The 20,518-nt window shown below is 37.9% G+C and overlaps 1 protein-coding gene across 5 annotated transcripts in view; it reads right to left on the bottom strand.

Moving 5' to 3' along the window:
* The window catches only part of USP9X (ubiquitin specific peptidase 9 X-linked), a 443,410-nt gene that overhangs the window by 378,928 nt on the left and 43,964 nt on the right, over positions 1–20,518 (bottom strand). For all 5 annotated transcript variants that reach the window (XM_026513318.4, XM_048213431.2, XM_044389368.3 and 2 more), the window contains one exon: positions 6,005–6,139. The gene's annotated coding sequence lies outside the window, so the exon portion shown is untranslated. The remainder of the gene's footprint in view (positions 1–6,004; positions 6,140–20,518) is intronic.

Below are 20,518 nucleotides of genomic sequence, written 5' to 3'. Positions count from 1 at the left end.
TACATACAAGGAAACCTCTGTAAAGCTTTCAGCAGATTTTTCAGCAGAAACTTTGCAAACCAGAAGCAGGCGGCATGATATATTCAAAGTGCTGAAAGAAAAAAAAACCTGCAGCCAAGAATAGTCTATTCAGCAAGGTTATCATTCAGAATAGAAGGAGAGGTAAAGACAAACAAAAGTTAAAGGGATTCATGACCAATAAACCAGCCCTACAAGAAATGTTAAAGAGGACTCTGAGTGGAAAGGAAAGATTGTAAGTGGGAGTAAGAAAAGTAAGAAACACAAAAGCAATAAAATTATGTACATCTATAAAAACCAGTCAAGGGATTCACAAAATGAAAGGATGTGAAGTATGACACCATATATCTAAAATGTGAGGGGAAGAGGAGTAAAGAATGGGCTCAAACTTAAGCAACCATAAACTTAATATAGACTGCTATATGTATAAGATGCTATATACAAACCTAATGGTAACCACAAATCAAAAACCAGTAATAGATATGCAAAAAATAAAGAGAAGGGAATCCAAGCATATCATTAAAGAAAATCAGCAAACCATGAGAGAAGCAAACAACAGAAGAAAAGGAACAGAGAAGAACTATAAAAACAACCATAAAACAAGTAACAAAATGGCAATATGTACATACCTATCAATAATTACTTTGAATGTAAATGGACTAAAGCTCGAATCAAAAGATATAGAGTGAAAGAATAGATAAAAAATAGATAAAAAATAAATTAAAAAAAGATAAAATAGATAAAAAAGCAAGACCCATCTAGATGCTGCCTATAAGAGACTCATTTCATGTGTCTAAAGACACATGCAGATTAAAAGTGAAGGGATGGAAAAGCATTTATCATGGAAGTGAAAAGAAAGCTGGGGTAACATATTGGAGAAAATAGACCTTAAAACAAAGACTGTTTTACAGAAAAAGACAAAGAAGGACACTATATTATCATAAATGGAATGATCCAACAAGAAGATACAACAATTGTCAATATTTATGCACCCAACATGGAAGCACCCAAATACATAAGGAAGCTAATAACAAGCATAAAGGAAGAAATCCATAGTAATACAATAATAGTAAGGGACCTTAGCACCCCACTTACATTGATGAATAGATCATCCAAACAGAAAACTGACAGGGAAAGACTGGCTTTGAATAACACGTAGGACCAGTTGAGTCTAACAGATATATTCAGAATAGTCCATCCCAAAACAGCAGAATACACATTCTTTTCAAGTGCACATGGAACATTCTCCAGAATAGATCACTATTAGGCCACAAAACAAGTCTCAACAAATTCATAAAGATCAAAGTCATACCATGCATCTCCCCTGACCACAATGTTATTAAACTAAAAATCAACCACAAGGAAAAAATCTGGAAAGAACAAAAATACATGGAGGTTAAATAACGTGCTACTAAACAACGAATGGATTAACCAAGAAATCAAAGAGGAAATTAAAAAATACATGGAGACCAATGAAAATGAAAACACAATGGTCCAAAATCATTGGGATGTAGCAAAAGCTGTTCTAAGATGGAAGTTTATAGCAATACAGGCCTACCTCAAGAAACAAGAAAAATCTCAAATAAACAACCTAAAGGAGCTAGAAAAAGAACAAACAAAACCCCAAACCAGTAGAAGGAAGGAAACAATAAAGCGGAAATAAATGAAATAGAAACTGAAAAAACAATAGAACAGATCAATGAAACCAGGAGGTGGTTCTTTGAGAAGATCAATAAAATTGATAAACCTTTAGCCAGACTCATCAAAAAAAGGGGGGGAGGGAAAGAGTACTCAAATAAACAAAATCAGAAATGAAAGAGGAGAAATAACAACTGACAGCGTGGAAATACAAAGGATTGTAAGAGAATATTATGAAAAATTATATGGCAACAAATTGGACAACCTAGAAGTGGATAAATTCCTAGAAACATTTAACTTCCCAAAACTGAACCAGTAAGAAATAGAAAATTGAACAGACCAATTACCAGCAATGAAATTGAATCAGTAATCAAAAAACTCCCAACAAACCAAAGTCCAGGACCAGATGGCTTCATAGGGGAAATCTACCAAACATTTAAAGAAGAGTTAGTACCCATTCTTCCCAAACTTTTCCAAAAAATTGAAGAGGAAGGAAAGCTTCCAAATTCATACTATGAGGCCAGCAATACCCTGATACCAAAATCAGATAAAGACACCACAAAAAAAGAGAACTATAGGCCAATATCTCTGATGAACATAAATGCAAAAATCCTCAAGAAAATATAAGCAGACAGAATACAACAGAAATCTGTTGTATTTCTATACACTAATAATGAAGTAGCAGAAAGAGAAATAAAGAAAACAATCCCATTTACAATTTCGCCAAAAACAATACGATACCTAGGATTAAACTTAACCAAGGAGGTGATAGACCAAACTCTGAAAACTATAAAACACTGATAAAAGAAATTAAAGATGACATAAACGAAGAAATGGAAAGATATTCCATTCTCATGGATTGGAAGAACAATATTATAAAAATTCCAAAGCAATCTACAGATTTAATGCAATCCCTATCAAAATATCAACAGCATTTCTCACAGAACTGGAATGAATAATCCTAAAATTGTATGGAACCAACAGCCAAAGCAATGTTGAAAAAGAAGAACAAAACTGGAGGTATTACAATCCCAGATTTCAAAATATACTACAAAGCTGTAGTAATCAAAACAGTATGGTACTGGGATGCCTGAGTGGCTCAGTTGGTTGAGTGGCTGTTTTCAGCTCAGGTCATGATCCCAGGGTCCTGGGATTGAGTCCCACATTGGGCTCCTTGCTCAGCGGGGAGCCTGCTTCTCCCTCTGCCTGCTTCTCCCTCTCTCACTCTGAAAAATAAATAAAATAAAATAAAATAAAATAAAATAAAAACAGCAGTATGGTATTGGCACAAAAACAGACACAGAGCAATAGAACACAATAGAGAGCCGAGAAATAAACCCATGATTACATGGTCAATTAACCTTTGACAAAGGAGGCAAGAATATGCGATGGGAAAAAGTCCCTTCAACAAATGGTGCTGGGAAAACTGGACAGCTACATGTAAAAGAATGAAACTAGAGCACTTTCTTACATCACACACACACAAAACTCAAAATGGATTAAGGACCTAAACGTGAGACCTAAAACCATAAAAATCCTAGAAGAGAGCAGAGACATTAATTTCTCTGGCAAGTACGTAGAGGTTAAATAACATGCTACTAAACAATGAATGGGCCATAGCAACATTTCTTTAGGTATGTCTCCTGAGGCAAGGGAAATGAAAACAAAAATAAACTATTGGGACTATATCAAAAGAAAAAGTTTCTGCACAGCAAAGGAAACAATCAACAAAACAAAAAGACAACCTGCTGAATGGGAGAAGATATTTGCAAATGACATATCTGATAAAGGGTTACTATCCAAAATATATGAAGAACTTATACAACGCAACACCAAAATAACAAATAATCCAATTTAAAGATGGGCAGAAGACATGAACAGACATTTCTCCAAAGAACACACAGAGGACACATGAAAAGATGCTCAACATCACTAATCATTAGGGGAATGCAAATCAAAACCACAATGAGATAACACCTCAATCCTGTCAGAGTGGTTAAAATCCCAAACACCAGAAACAACAAGTGTTGGCAAGGATGTGGAGAAAAAGGAACCCTCATGCACTGTTCGTGGGAATGCAAACTAGGGCAACCACTGTGGAAAACAGTATGGAGGTTCCTCAAAAAATTAAAAACTACCATATGACCAAATAATTCCACTCCTGGGCATTTTCCCAAAGAATATGAAAACACCAATTCAAAATGATATATGCACCCCTATGCATACAGCAGCATTATTTACAACAGCTAAATTATGGAAGCAGTCCAAGTGTTCACTGATAGATGAATGATAAAGAAGAAGTGGTGTATATATATCCAATGGAGTATTACTCAGCTATAAAAATGAAATCTTACCATTTGCAGCAACATAGATGGATCTAGAGAGTATAATGGTAAGTGAAGTAAGTCAGTCGGAGAAAGACAAATACCATACAATTTCACTCATAAGTAGAATTTAAAAACAAAATGAAGAAAAAGAAGAGAAAAACCAAAAAACAGACTCTTAACTATACAGAGCAAACTGATAGTTACCAGACGGGAGGTGAAAACAGCAGTTTCCACGGGGGGTGGGTGAAATAGGTGATGGGGATTAAAAGTACACGTATCACGATGAGCACTGACTAATGTATAGAATTGTTGAATCATTATATTGTATACCTGAAGCTAAAAACACTCCACTTGAACTATACTGGAATTAAAAAAAAATCAAGTCATACACCTTAAATATATACAGTTCTTATTTGTCAGTTATATCTCAGTAAAGATGGAAAAAAAGTTTTCCTATATAATATGAATAGAACCCCCCTTTGAAATTTTACAAATTATTTTATTAAAAAATCAAATTGTTTTTGAAATTCTTTCTTGAATGTTCAACTGACATTTCTATGAAAAGAGCACTATGTTAAGACTGGGCCATGGGACATCTCAGCTTTATGTACATTATATATACAACCATTATTTTTAAAAAATAATTGATAAAAGCCCTTACTTTGCTCAGTTCTAGGGGAAGTGGGAAGTACCATATAGTTGTTAATAGCCTGTATATACAGATACTGTGAGAATTAAGGAATCCCTTTATAGCTTTATGTCAGGACTCATTCAGATGATAGATTTAACTAATAGAAATCCAGTGATTTCCTCTAATAAAGTACTCTGTGGTTCCTTCCTCTTTCTTAATTCATCTTTTTCCTCCTCTTCTCAAATAAAATCTAAGAATAGTTTTAAGTGCAAATGAAGTTGAGATCCTAGGCAGAAAACTGTATTATAAATATAAACTTGGGGTTTAAGATTTATGTTAAATGATGCCAATCACCTTCTAGATTATAAGTGGAAAATATATATTAGTGTGCTGAGGAGAGCATATTCCAGATACATTTTTGGTATTTGGTGAGTGTCAGTTCTGGCATTATCAGATGTCATGCACTTAGATGATCATATACAAATGAAAATCATTATTGGAATTATTACTTACCTGCTAAAATTCTTACATTTTTCACATTCTTGTCTAATTCATCTTTACACAGTCATCTGAAATGACTATTCTCAATGGTATTTCTTTTCTGTTTAAAATATCTGTAGATAACACCTCAATTGCAATGAGCACATCTAGTACCACTAAAAAGAACCAGAACTCCTTGAAAAAGTGGATGATTTTAGTCTGGAGTAGGGAAAGTATAAGGTGGTCTTGAAATATCTTGTGCCACAAAATACAGAAGTGCTCAAAAACTGATGGGGTAATGTAAAAAGAAGACAGAGCCAGCTTGAAAGTGCTCCCACTGATAAATATAGGACAATTTGAGTATCAAAATGAATAATGAACTGGAATAGAACAACAAAAAAAATTCAAACCAACACTATTCAGTAAAAAAATTAAGGGTGGGGCACCTGGGTGGCTCAGTTGGTTAAGTGTCTGCCTTTGGCTCAGATCATGATCTCGGGGTCCTGGGATTGACATAGATCAGGCTCCGTGCTTGGTGGGGAGTCTGCTTCTCCCTCTCCCTCTGCCCCTCCCCCTGCTCATGTGCGTGTGCTCTCTCTCTCTCTCTCTCTCTCTTGCACTCTCTCTCAGATAAATAAAATCTTTTTAAAAAATTAAGGGCGAGGAAGAAATGATGGAAAAGGTGTTTACAGAAGAATGCCAACTCATAAATGTGGGATTGTTACAATTAGAAAACCAACACTTTGCAATCACCATTGTAATACTTGATTCAGGCAACAATCATCAACAGATGTAAAATCAGTGAGTGAAGGGTTGGTAGGGAAGAATATATTCATCCAGTCTCAAAGTACCACTAGTTACAATTACAAAGAGAAAAGGAAAAAAGAGAATAAATGAGAAAAAAGGGTACCTTTATAAATGTAGAAGTCTGGTGGAAATCACTTGAACCAAATGATCAAACTTAATGTCACCAAAATGGGAAAAATTGACATCGTGTTTTCTATGATGTGATGCACTGAGGATACAAATCATGCATGAAATATTCCTGAAAAAAAAAAAAAAAGATTCTGATCATAAGGTACTAATCACACAAACTAAATTCAGAAACATTATGCAAAATAGTTGACCTGGACTCCTCAAAAAATGCCAATGTAATAAAAGACAGAAAAGTGCAGAAATTATCTTTAAAGAAAGTAAAGGGACATGACAACTAAATGTAATGTGCAAACTTTAATTGGATCTCAGATTTTTTTTAAAGTATAAAAGACACTGTTGTTATTGGTCCAACGGAAGAAATATTAGTATGGAATGCATATTAGATAACAGTATCATATCAACATTAAATTTCCTGAGTGTGGTAATTTTCTTGAGGGTGACAAATATAGTTATTTTTCATAAGAAAAATATGCTTTAAGTATGTATGGGGAAAATGTCAAGACGTCTGAAACTTACATTTAAATCTCTTGAATCTTTCACAAAAAAAGAGTGTGTGTACACACATGTGGGCATAAGTGCTTATACAGAAACACATTTAAATAGAAAATAAATTTGGCAAAATGTTAACAACTAGTGAATCTAGGTAAAGGGTATGTGGTGTTCATTATACTAGTTTTATAACTTTTCTGTAGCATTAACAGTTTTCATTTTTTTATACATTTAAGTTTTCTTCATTTCATAACCAATTTGACATATTTAACTATCATTATATTTCCTCATTATTATATATATATTTTAATAATAATATTTTTATTATATTATGTTAGTCACCATACAGTACACCCCTGGTTTTTGATGTAAAGTTCCATGATTCATTAATTGCGTATAACACCCAGTGCACCATGCAATACGTGCCCTCCTTACTACCCATCACCAGCCTATCCCATTCCCCCACTCCCCCTCCCCTCTGAAGCCCTTAGTTTGTTTCTCAGAGTCCATAGTCTCTCATGCTTCATTCCCCCTTCTGATTACCCCCCCTTTCTTTATCCCTTTCTTCTCCTACCGATCTTCCTAGTTCTTATGTTCCATAAATGAGTGAAACCATATGATAATTGTCTTTCTCTGCTTGACTTATTTCACTTAGCATTATCTCCTCCAGTGCCATCTATGTTGCAGCAAATGTTGAGAAATCGTTCTTTCTGATAGCTGAGTAATATTCCATTGTACATATGGACCACATCATTAACAGTTTTCAAAATAAAAAAAGTTAGGAAATGAAAATAACATAAAAAAAATAAAATTAAAAAATATGCTGAGCCAAAGAGAAAATGCAAGAGACAAAGTCGGGATGGGCAAAGTTAGAAGTACAGTAAGGATAAAAAGTTTAAATCTATGACCTCTCATGGCTCTCTTCCTACGAGTCCACCCTGCTGTCTCAGAATATTCTATCATATGCTAATATTCTTCACATTAGGAACCAAACACCTATGGAATAATGTTAGGATCATAAACTCTTGACCTTGTGTCAGAAGAAAAAGGTGTATGAGAAATTCAAACATTCTATAGCTTCAATGATTCATGTCATCTTTCCTACAGACAGGGTTGCCAGGCCCTTCTTGTTTGGAGGACTGACTGAATTTTATTTTCCTTGGCTGTAGGTTTATCATAGGGATAAGACCATTCCCAGAAGCTGGAAGAAGAGCTAGATGCCAGCAATTCTAGTCACTTTTATTTTTTAAAATTTTATTTATTTGAGAGCAAGCACGAGCTGGGGGAGGGCAGAGGGAGACGGAGAAGCAGACTCCCCACTGAGCAGGGAGCCTGATGTGGGGCTCAATCCCAAGACCCCAGGATCATGACCTGAGCAGAAGGCAGACCTTTAACTGACTGAGCCACCCAGGCACCCGCCAGCAATTCCAGTCACTTTGAAATGCATTTTTGAAAGTAAGAGAAAAATGTTTATCTGGTTTGTAAGGCTTCTGCCCTCTAATATTTATGTGAACCTTTTCTGGGCATATTCTGTATCTGACTCTTCTCTCTTCCCTCATGGTTTTCCTATCCTAGTGACCTCACCAAATGCTACTGTTGATTCTTTATGTGTGTCGCCTATGAACATGCGTGTGTATTCACTCCTTCCTCATTCTTTTACTCATTATTTATTCATCCATCACAATTACTTATTTATGTAGGTCACTTTATTTTATATATTTTTTAATTTATTTTTTTAGGTCACTTTATTTTATTTTATTTATTTTTTTTATTAATAATGATTTTTTATTATATTATGTTAGTCACCATACAGTACATCCCCGGTTTTCGATGTAAGGCTCGATGATTCATTAGTTGTGTATAACACCCAGTGCACCATGCAATATGTGCCCTCCTTACTACCCATCACCGGTCTATCCCATTCCCCCACCCCCCTCCCCTCTGTAGCCCTCAGTTTGTTTCTCATAGTCCATAGTCTCTCATGTTTCATTCCCCCTTCTGATTACCCCCCCTTTCTTTATCCCTTTCTTCCCCTACTGATCATTCTAGTTCTTATGTTCCATAGATGAGAGAAATCATATGATAGTTGTCTTTCTCTGCTTGACTTATTTCACTAAGCATTATCTCCTCCAGTGCCGTCCATGTTGTAGCAAATGTTGAGAACTCATTCTTTCTGATTGCTGAGTAATATTCCATTGTATATATGGACCACAACTTCTTAATCCAGTCATCTGTTGCAGGGCATCTCAGCTCCTTCCACGATTTAGCTATTGTGGACATTGCTGCTATGAACATTGGGGTGCATATGGCCCTTCTCTTCACTACGTCTGTATCTTTGGGGTAAACACCCAGTAGTGCAATGGCTGGATCATAGGGTAGCTCAATTTTTAACTTTTTAAGGGACCTCCACACGGTTTTCCAGAGTGGCTGTACCAACTTGCATTCCCACCAACAATGTAGGAGGGATCCCCTTTCTCCACATCCTCTCCAACAATTGTTGTTTCTTGCCTTGTCTATTTTTGCCATTCTAACTGGCGTAAGGTGGTATCTCAGTGTGGTTTTGATTTGAATTTCCTTGATGGCTAATGATTTTGAACATTTTTTCATGTGTCTGTTAGCCATTTGTATGTCTTCATTGGAAAAGTGTCTGTTCGTATCTTCTGCCCATTTTTTGATTTGTTTATTTGTTTCTCGTGTATTGAGTTTGAGAAGTTCTTTGTAGATCTTGGATACCAGTCCTTTATCTGTAGTGTCATTTGCAAATATATTCTCCCATTCCGTGGGCTGCCTCTTAGTTTTTCTGACTGTTTCCTTGGATGTGCAGAAACTTTTAATCTTGATGAAGTCCCATAAATTCATTTTATCTTTTGTTTCTCTTGCCTTTGGAGATGTGTCATGAAAAAGGTTGCTTTGGCTGATGTCGTAGAGGTTGCTGCCTATGTTCTCCTCTAGAATTTTGATGGATTCCTGTCTCACATCGAGGTCTTTCATCCATTTGGAGTTTATTTTTGTGTATGGTGTGAGATAGTGGTCAAGTTTCATTCTTTTGCATGTAGCTGTCCAATTTTCCCAGCACCATTTATTGAAGAGACTGTCTTTTTCCCACCGGATGTTTTTTCCTGCTTTATCAAATATTAGTTGCCCAAAGAGCTGAGGGTCCATTTCTGGGCTCTCTATTCTGTTCCATTGGTCTATGTGTCTGTTTTTGTGCCAGTACCATGCTGTCTTTGTGATCACAGCTTTGTAGTACAGCTCGAAATCCGGCATTGTGATGCCCCCAGCTTTGTTTTTCCTTTTCAACAGTTCCTTGGAGATTTGGGGTCTTTTCTGGTTCCATACAAATTTAAGGACTATTTGTTCCAGTTCTTTGAAAAACGTTCTCGGTATTTTGATCGGGATAGCATTGAAAGTGTAGATTGCTCTGGGTAGCATGGACATTTTAACTATGTTAATTCTTCCGATCCATGAGCATGGAATATCTTTCCATCTTTTTATGTCTTCCTCAATGTCTTTTAAGAGTGATTTATAGTTTCTAGAATAAAGGTCCTTTACGTCTCTGGTTAAGTTAATTCCAAGGTAACGTATGGTTTTTGGTGCTATTGTAAATGGGATGGATTCCCTGATTTCTCTTTCTTCGTTCTCGTTATTCGTGTACAGAAATGCGACTGATTTCTGAGCATTGATTTTGTATCCCGCCACGTTACTGAATTGCTCTATAACTTCTAATAGTTTGGGAGTGGCTTCTTTTGGGTTTTCCATATAGAGTATCATGTCGTCTGCGAAGAGAGACATTTTGACTTCTTCTTTGCCGATTTGAATACCTTTGATCCCTTTTTGTTGTCTGACTGCTGTTGCAAGGACTTCTAGTACTATGTTGAATAATAGTGGCGAGAGTGGGCATCCTTGTCGTGTTCCTGATCTTAAGGGAAAGGCTTCCAGCTTTTCCCCATTGAGAATAATATTTGCAGTAGGCTTTTCATAGATGGCTTTTATGAGATTGAGAAATGTACCTTCTATTCCTACACTCTGAAGGGTTTTAATCAGGAAAGGATGCTGTATTTTGTCAAATGCTTTTTCGGCATCGATTGAGAGGATCATATGGTTCTTGAGTCTTTTCTTGTTGATATGATGTATCACGCTGATTGATTTGCGAATATTGAACCACGCTTGCATCCCAGGTATGAATCCCACTTGATCGTGGTGGATAATCCTTTTAATGAACTGTTGGATTCTATTAGCAAGTATCTTGTTGAGGATTTTGGCGTCCATATTCATTAGGGAAATCGGTCTGTAATTCTCCTTTTTGAGGGGGTCTTTGCCTGGTTTGGGGATCAAGGTAATATTGGCCTCATAGAATGAGTTTGGTAGCTTTCCTTCTGTTTCTATTTTTTGAAATAGCTTTAGGAGAATAGGTATTATTTCTTCTTTGAATGTTTGGTAGAATTCCCCAGGAAAACCGTCCGGGCCTGGAGTTTTGTTATTTGGAAGGTTGTTTATCACTGACTCAATTTCTTCATAATTAATTGGCCTGTTTAAGAAATCAATTTCTTCCTTTTTCAATCTTGGTAGTTTATAGGTTTCCAGGAAGGATTCCATCTCTTCCAGATTGCTTAGTTTATTGGCATATAGCTGCTGATAAAAATTTCTAATAATCCTCCCAATTTCAATGGTGTTCGTCGTGACCTCTCCTTTTTCATTCATAATTTTAATAATCTGGGTCCTTTCTCTTTTCTTTTGGATAAGTCTTGCCAGTGGTCTGTCAATTTTATTGATTCTCTCCAAGAACCAGCTTCTAGTCCTGTTGATCTGCTCTACTGTACTTCTGGTTTCTGCTTGATTGATTTCAGCTTTAATTTTGGTCAACTGCTTCCTTGTGCGTGGATTAGGCCTGTCCCTCTGTTGCTGTTCCAGCTTCTTGAGGTGAGAATATAAAAACTGCATTTTAGATTTTTCTATTCTTTTGAGTGAGGCTTGGATGGCTATGTATTTCCCCCTTAGGACTGCCTTTGCAGTATCCCATAGGTTTTGGACTGTTGTATTTTCATTCTCATTGGTCTCCATAAATTGTTTTATTTGATTTTTGATTTCCTGGTTTATCGAGTCATTCCTGAGCAGGATGGTTCTTAGTCTCCAAGTGTTTGAGTTTCTTCCAAATTTTTCCTTGTGGTTGAGTTCCAATTTCAGAGCGTTGTGGTCTGAGAATATGCAGGGGATAATTTCAATCTTTTGGTATCGGCTGAGACCTGTTTTGTGTCCCAGAACATGGTCTATTCTTGAAAATGTTCCATGGGCATTAGAATAGAATGAGTATTCTTTGGTTCTGGGGTGTAGTGTTCTATATATATCTAAGAGGTCCAACTCGTCGAGTATGGCATTCAAAGCCTTTGATTCTTTGCTTAGTTTTTGCCAGGGTGTTCTGTCTATTTCTGAGAGTGGAGTGTTGAGGTCCCCTACTATTAATGTATTTTTATCTATATGTCTCTTTATTCTGGTTAAGAGTTGGCTTGTGTATCTTGCTGCTCCCCTGTTGGGGGCATATATATTTATAATTGTCATATCCACTTGTTGAATACTTCCTTTAAGAATAATATAGTGCCCTTCTGCATCTCTAACTATAGTCTGTAGTTTAAAATCCAATTTATCTGATATGAGAATTGCTACCCCAGCTTTCTTTTGAGGTCCATTTGCGTGAAAGATGGTACTCCATCCCCTTACTCTCAGTCTGAATGCATCTTTGGGTTCGAAATGAGTCTCTTGTAGACAGCAAATGGATGGGTCATTTCTTTTTATCCAATCTGCAACCCTGTGGCGTTTGAAACCAGAATTTAAACCATTAATGTTAAGGCTGAGTACTGAGAGATATGCTTTTAATTCTGCCATGTTGTCAGTAAAGTCTTTGTTTGTATTGGCTGTGACTTTCTGTTTTGTATCATTCTTGGGGCCTTTTTACTTTTATAGAACCCCCCGTAATACCTCCTGTAGGGCTGGTTTCGTGGTTACGAAATTGGCTAGTGACTGTCGATTCTGAAATGTCTTTATTTCTCCATCAATTCTGAATGACAGCCTTGCTGGATAAAGGATCCTTGGCTGCATGTTTTTCTCTGAAAGAGCTTTAAAAATGCTCCCCCAACCCTTTCTCTCATTCCAGGTCTGTGTAGACAGGTCTGATGTAATTCTGATGCCTTTGCCTTGGTACGTGAGAAATTTCTTTGCCCTGGCCGCTTTCAATACTGTTTCCTTGGATCTCATATTTGCGAATTGCACTATGACGTGACGTGGTGTAGGTCTGTCATGGTTGAGCTTGGGAGGGGTCCTCTCTGCCTCTTGGACACGAATTTTTGTTTCCCTTGCTAGATTAGGGAAGTTTTCAGCTACAATTTGTTCAAATATCTCTTCTAGACCTCTGTTTTCTCCACCCCCTCGGGGATGCCGATGATTCTAACATTGGATCGTTTCGTTGAGTCAGTAATCTCCCGTAGCCAACATTCGTGGGCGTGGATTTTTTTAAGACCATCTTCTATTTTTATTTTTTCCTCTATTAACCCATCCTCCAATTCACTAACCCTTTCCTCCGCTTCCGTGACCCTGGCCGTCAGAGCCTCTAGTTTTGCCTGCATTTGGCTCATAGAATTTTTAATTTCTGTCAAATTTGCTCTCATTTCCGCCCTTAGGGATTGTATATTCTCAGTAATATTTTCCTGAATACTTTTTTCAAGTCTACTCATTATCTTGACCATTGTTACTCTGAATTCCATTTCTGATAATTTGGTTACATCCATATCCGTTACTTCTGTGGCAGAGGCCACTGACTCACTGTCTTTTCTTTGCTGGGGGGGGGGCTTCTCCTTCTTGTCATTCTGATGAAGAGAGGTTGCGGGGTTTCCAGAGCCCAAAATTATTGACTGGGTCCCAGGCCGTGCCCCTTGTTTTATAGGGATCTTAGAGATGTGGGCTTCTTCTTTAAAGATTTTATTTATTTACTTATCTGAGAGAGGGAGACAGACAGCAAGAACGAAACAGAAGCAGGGGAGTGAGAGAGGAAGAAGCAGGCTCCCAGCGGAGGAGCCCGATGAGGGACTCCTTTCCGGAACGCCGGGATCACGCCCTAAGCCGAAGACAGGCGCTCAATGACGGCGCCACCCAGGCGCCTCCGGTTGTGGGCTCCTTGATTTTTCAGCCTGCCTTCTGTGTTCTGGGGGAGGGGCCTGCCGCGCCGATACTCAGGCAACCCTGTTTGGTTAGAGTCTCCGTGTCCCCTGCGAGGGAGGATGGGGATGGGCACTCTCTGAGCCGGTATTTCCAGGCTTTTGTTCTCTGGCGGCTTTCCCTGGCGGCCGGCTATGCCTCTTCTGAGGGTCAGAGCAGCAGAGGCTGCATTGTCGCAGAACAGAGGGATTGCGGCCCGTTCTCCACTGATGTTCTGGCCACTTTAACTCTATTACTGTTGGTGCTGCTCAACCCTGCGGCCGTCCCGGGATGTGCGCACCAACTCGGCGACCCTGCCCTCACTTCCAGGGCCAGCGCGTCTCTGTCCTTTGTGTTTCTAATGCCGCCAGCCACCGGCCGCCCCGTCTCTGTCCTTTGTGTTTCTAATGCCGCCAGCCACCGGCCGCCCCGCGCGCTCCCGGGTCTCCCGGTCTCAGTCTATGCCCGGTGAGCACACCTCGATTCCGGAGTTTCGTGAGAAGCCTGGTGGCGCGCGCACCCGGTTCAGGGTCTCAGTCTGCTGTTTCGCGGGTGCCGACCGCGAGTCCGCCCGCTCCCCCGTGCAGGTGGCCCGCCAGCCGCCAGCCGCCCCGCGCGCGCTCCGGGAGTTCCCGGTCTCAGTCTGGATCCCGTGAGCACACCGGGATTCCGGTGTTCCGGGAGATGCCTGGTGGCGCGCGTTCATGGCTCACCGGTCTCAGTCCGCTCTCTCGCGGGTGCCCTCTGTGTATCCGCCCGCTCCCCCGTGCAGGTGGCTGCCGCTTCCCGGCGCCCAAACGCGGCGGCTCCCTCCCCCTTCCGTTTATCTTCCGATATCCGTGCACGGTTTACAGCTCCCCTCTTGGTACCTCAATACTCAGCGCTGGAGATGTTCATTTGTAGAGATCCAGATGCATCATCCTGCGTCTCAGGCTGATTCCGTGGTTATATAGGCTGGTCTGGTACCTATCCAGCTCGACTCAGGGGACCGGCTGAAAAAGGGGTCCCCTACTCCTCCGCCATCTTAACTCCTCTCTCTAGGTCACTTTATTTTAAATGATAGTTTTATAGCAGATGAGCATTTACACTCTAAAGGGCAGGAGAGATGAACAAGAGACACAAAATGTACTAGAGAGCTGGATTGGAAGAGAAAGATTAACACAGGCCTGAACTCTCTTCTTGTATCTCCATCATCATTTATCTTTTTTTCATTTTAGGAACTGTCCTGATTTCCTGTTTTCAATGGCCCTTTACTATTTTAAATGCCCTTGTGATTGTTTTGGACTCTACTACCTAGAAAGTGAAGCAAGGTTTGTTTGCTGTTTTCAAGCAGGAACCACAAGGGGTATAAAACATGGCTAGCCTGACCAAATTGGAGACAAGGGTCTGAGAATAATAGATCCAGACTAAGCCAGGCTTCCGATTGGTCAACCAGTTTTTACTGAGCATCTACTATTTGTCAGGTACTATTTTTGGAAGTGGAGGCAAAGACTGATTAAGACACAACCCTAACTTAGTGGTTCAAAGTATTCCATGCCAGGTTCATGCTAGTCCCATCTGAAGAAGGATACTAGGCAGAAGATGGTGCCCACCACACGGATGTGAGTGCATCATTTCTGAATTTTATTCAGATGCAAATAAAAAAGATTTAATAAAGGGTGGTTTAAATAGATTGGGAGGTTATTTGTCTTTTTTTGCAGGCAGAGGTAAGTAATTGAGTGGTGGCCTGACAAGTCCATGATCTATCCAAGTCCCAGGATTCTTCCGTCTTGCTGCTTTGCCCTTCTGAGCACACAACTTCTACCCTAAACTTTGCCTCATGGTTGCAAGATAGCCACTGCAACTCTGGCCACTGTGTCTGCATTCCAGGCTGTGGTAAAAAGGAAGACAGAAAAAGGGCTGAAGGCTACTTTCCAGGTGAGTCAAGCCCCTTTTAAAAGAGCTTTCTCAAAATCCTACCCAAAACTTTTGCCTCTACCTCATTAGCCAAAACTTGGTCATTTGGCCACCCACGTCTGTAAAGAAAGATCTCAACAACAAAAAATCAAGAGTACTGTGAGTACTTACTCATTTGTAAGTACAAGTATAGATATTTATTATATTGGCTTGTCTTTTCAATTGGGCCCTGGTACTTTCTAAGTTAATTTTTCTGGTTTCTTTTCATCACCCAATTATCTAAAACAACCATCCTTCCCTTAAAATACATAGTTGTTAAAATTCCGACTAAGGAAAAGGGATAATCCAAATGATGTATTGAATAAAAGGGTTGAATTAATGGTAGGGCAAAGGAAGGGGACTCTCACATAAGAGGCCCCCAATTCTGTGGCTGGTCACTTTTGCTGCTCGAGCATATAAGGATATCTCCTCCTTATGCTATTAGGAACACAACCTTTTGTAGGCTTAACCTTTAGCACTTGCTTGAAGTACTGAATAATGATATTAGGAGTTGGGAAGCCTTAAAGGCAGGGCTGAGGCTTCCTTGAGACAAGAAATTCCACCTGTGGATAACAGCTTGGCTTTTGCCCGTGGAGTTCCACACTGTTTGTGATCTTATCTTCCTAACTGAATGCCCTAGAGCACAAAGATATTACAGCATATTTATCATCAGAAACAATGCAAGGAAGACAACAATGGAACATCTTGGAAGTACTGAAAGAAAAAGTCAACATAAGATTCTATACCCAGAGAAAACATATTTCAAAAACAAAGATAAAACAAGACTTCTTCAGACTTACAAAAGGTGAAAGAATTCATCACCAGCAGACCACCATTATAAGAAATGTTAAAGGGAATTCTTTTGGCCGAAGGAAAATGCTACTAAAAGGAAATATGGATCTATGCAAAGGAAGGAATAGCACTGGAAATAGTAACTACATGGGTAAATGTCTAATATTTTTCTTATTCTTTATATCGAAAAGACATTTGACTATATAAACAGAAATAATTAACAATATAGTATGGAGTTTATAATATATGTAAAAGCAAAATGCAGGACAACAATAACACAAAGTTCAGGAGGGAAGAAATGTAAATACACTATTGTAGGGGTCTTAAACTATGTATGAAGTGGTATAACAGTACTAGAAAGTTGACTGTGTCAAATTAAAAATGTATACTTGAACCCCAAAGCAATCACCAAAACAATACAACAAAGAGTTATAACTAATACAGGGAAAAGGAGATAAAATGAAATGATAAAAAACACTCAATTTGTTCCCACTTGGATCAGTGGTAGCTCTATCAAGTTGGTTCTTTGTCACTTTGACATGCCCTCATCTTTTTGGGGTTTTTTTGAGCACTTTCTCATTTTCTGATACTACAAGATGCTCTCTGCCTTGGTCCTAAAATCAGCTGTTCCTCTAACGATCTCTGGTTCCTTTTATTGGAGACTGTATTTAGAAACCAAAATCAGGGTCCTGACTGTGCTTGTTGTTATTGGGTGTCATTGCTTCTAGGCCCTCTCGATGGATAGAGCTAAGTAATATATGTATGGATACTAACCCACATGTACACACATATCTGTAATTCTTTCTCTCTCTCTCTCTCTATCTATATTAAGCTAAATGTAAGTTCATGGTTTATGTCTCTGACTCTAATCCAGTATCACAAGGTCTATTGTTGCTTTCTTTTCTTGTTTACCTGTAACTTTCCTCTCACAGTGAGAACCTTGGACATACCATCCACCATCCATTTACTTGTTTAACAGCACTATAATGTAAAGTAATGTGAAAATTTATATCCATACGAAACCCTGTACACAAATGTTTGTAGCAGCTTTACTCATATTGGCTAACAACTGGAAGAAAGGAAGATGTCTTTCATCAGGGGAAAGAATAAACAAACTTTGGTGCATCCATACAATGAAATCCTATGCAGCAGTAAAAAGAAATGAGCTACTGATTCATTCATCAACATGGGTGAATCTTAAGTGCATTCTACTTAGTGAAAAAAGGCAGAAAACAAAAGCTACATACTGTATACATTGTATGGTTCTATTCATATGACACCTGGAAAGGGCAAAACTATAGGGACAAAACAATTAGTGGTTGCTGGGGGTTGAGAAGACCCAACTGGTTGACTATAAAGGGGATGCACAGGAGAACTTTTAGGGTGAATGAATTGTTTTGTATGCTGTTGGGATGATGGATATATGACAGCCTGCGAACTGTATGGAATTCATAGAACTATATATTATAAAGAGTGGATTCTAATGTATGCAAATTTTTTAAAAAGCTGACCTATCTAACTTGGGAAAATTATGTTTTGACTGAAAACTACAAGGCTATAGACAAAAAGAACTGTACATAGTCATTGTATTTCTAGGTGGTAAATTTGTTTCTCATAAGGGTATGAGTTTAACAATGGACTTCAAATAGGGGCACCTGGGTGCTCAGTTGGTTAAGCATTTGACTCTTGATTTTGGCTCAGGTCATGATATCAGGGTCATGAGACCGGGCCTCACATCAGGCTCCGTGCTGGGCATGGAGACTGCTTAAGATTTTCTCTCCCTCTGCCCCACCCCACTCCCCCTTCCTGCTGCCTCTCTCTCTAAAAAATAATAATAAATAAAATAAAAATGTACTTTAAATATAAAGATACAACTAATTAAAAGGATGGAAAAGATTACCTTATGATATACTATATGCTGGCTAATTGAACATAATAAATAAATAAATAAATAAATAAATAAATAAATCTGCTCTCGTTAGCAAGCCAAAAAAAAAAAAAAAAAGGAAAAAGATCACCATGCTAACACTAGTTAAAAAAAAAAAAAAAAAAGCTTGAGCAGCTATATTAATATCAAAGTAGATTTCAAAGCACAGAATACCACCAGGAATACAAAAGATCATTTTAAACTGATAAAGAAGTCAATTCATCAGGAGCACATAATCCAAAATGCTTATACATCTAATCACAGAGCTCTAAAATATATGAGGCAAAATCTGAAAGAACTGCAGGAAGAAATAGACAAATCCACAATTATAGTTGATTTCAATGCCCCTCTCTAAATAATTGAAAGAGCAAGCAGAAAGAAAATCAGTACAGCTATAGAAGACTTGAACAACACAGCCAACCAATTTGATCTAAGTGACATTTATAGAACATGCCATGCAACAACAGCAGAATACACATTCTTCTCAATTGAGTATGGAACATTTACCAAGAGAGACCATATTATGAGCCATAAAATGAGTATCAATAAATTTAAGAGGATATATGTCATATAGAGACGGTTTTCTAGACTGTACTAAGAAAAAACATGTTTTTTTTTAATTTATAAAATGTACTTATAAATTTTGGATCTAAAAAATTCCAATGTAACAGACAATTCACAATTGGTTACTACTTAGTTTTCACTGGAGACTAAGGTTTCAAAGAGTTGAAATTCTAAACATAATTAAGACTGATTAAAAAAAAGGCTCAAGTCAAAATCTGAATATTAAAAGGTTATAGAAAGTTTATGAAGGGAAATCTTTGGAAAGGAATTTTATGTGTGGTCAGGACTAAGGTTAAAATGCATGGGTTTTAAAAGTACACTGGTATAAGATTAAAATTCTGCTCTTCTCTCTGTTAAAAAGACAGTTTTCTTGGATTGTTGGTCTGCTCTTGATAAGGAAATGTAAACAACGTTTTTATTTCTCTTTTGTCTGCCCAGAAAAACCAAAACTTATGTTTTGTCTTTATCAGGTCTTTGATTATTTAAAGTTAAAACTTTCCAATATTAACAGAGCTAAATTTTGCTAACAACTATACACCCTACATATTTGCCTTTGGAATCTCTTTTTTTTTTTTTTTAAAGATTTTATTTATTTACTTGACAGAGAGACAGCCAGCGAGAGAGGGAACACAAGCAGGGGGAGTGGGAGAGGAAGAAGCAGGCTCCTAGCGGAGGAGCCCGATGTGAGGCTCAATCCCATAACGCCGGGATCACGCCCTGAGCCGAAGGCAGGCGCTCAACCGCTGTGCCACCCAGGCGCCCCGCCTTTGGAATCTCTTATTGGTACCTTGGTTAAATAAATAAATTTTAAGTTTTATAAGGATCCATAATCCTATTTAGGCATGTGCTTTACAACTTTCTAAGGGTTTTTAACAAACTTCCCCAAGATGTGAATTATAAGTGAATTATAAGTATTTTGACCAATTAAAAAAAAAGAAACTGTTTTCTAAGGACAATCGAATTACATTAAAAATCAACAACCGAAATATATTTGAAAAATCCACAAACATTTGAAAACTAACACATATAAATAACAAAATCAAAAGAATAAAATGAAAGACAAAAAGGAAATCAAAGAAAAAATCAAAAGGAAAATTAGAAAGTATTTTGAATGGAATGAACATGAAAACAGAACATACCAAAATTGTGGGATGTCACTGAAGCAGTATATAGGGGAAAGTCTATAGCACTAAACACTTACATTGGGAAAGAAGATCTGAAATCAATTACCTCACTTTAAGAAACTAGAAAAGGAAGAGCAAATTAAGTCCACACGAAGCAGAAGAAAGGAAATAATAAAGATCAGAGCAGAAATCAGTAAAATAGATAACAGAAAAATGACAGAGAAAATAAATGAAACTCAAAGCTGCTACTTTGAGAATAAAATTGATTAACCTTTAACCAAACCGATCCAGGAAAAAAAAACCCCACAAATGACCAATATCAAAACAGAAAACTTGAAATGTCCTACATTAAATAAATGGAATCTTTAGTTAAAACATTTCCTACAAAGAAAATACCTGACCTACATGTCTTCACTGGTGAATTCTATGAAATAATTAAGGAAGAAATAACACCAATTCTTTGTAACTCTTA

The sequence above is a fragment of the Ursus arctos genome, chromosome X (assembly GCF_023065955.2).
Source record: "Ursus arctos isolate Adak ecotype North America chromosome X, UrsArc2.0, whole genome shotgun sequence".
NCBI lineage: Eukaryota > Metazoa > Chordata > Mammalia > Carnivora > Ursidae > Ursus > Ursus arctos.
This window is presented reverse-complemented; position numbering and strand designations above follow the sequence as displayed.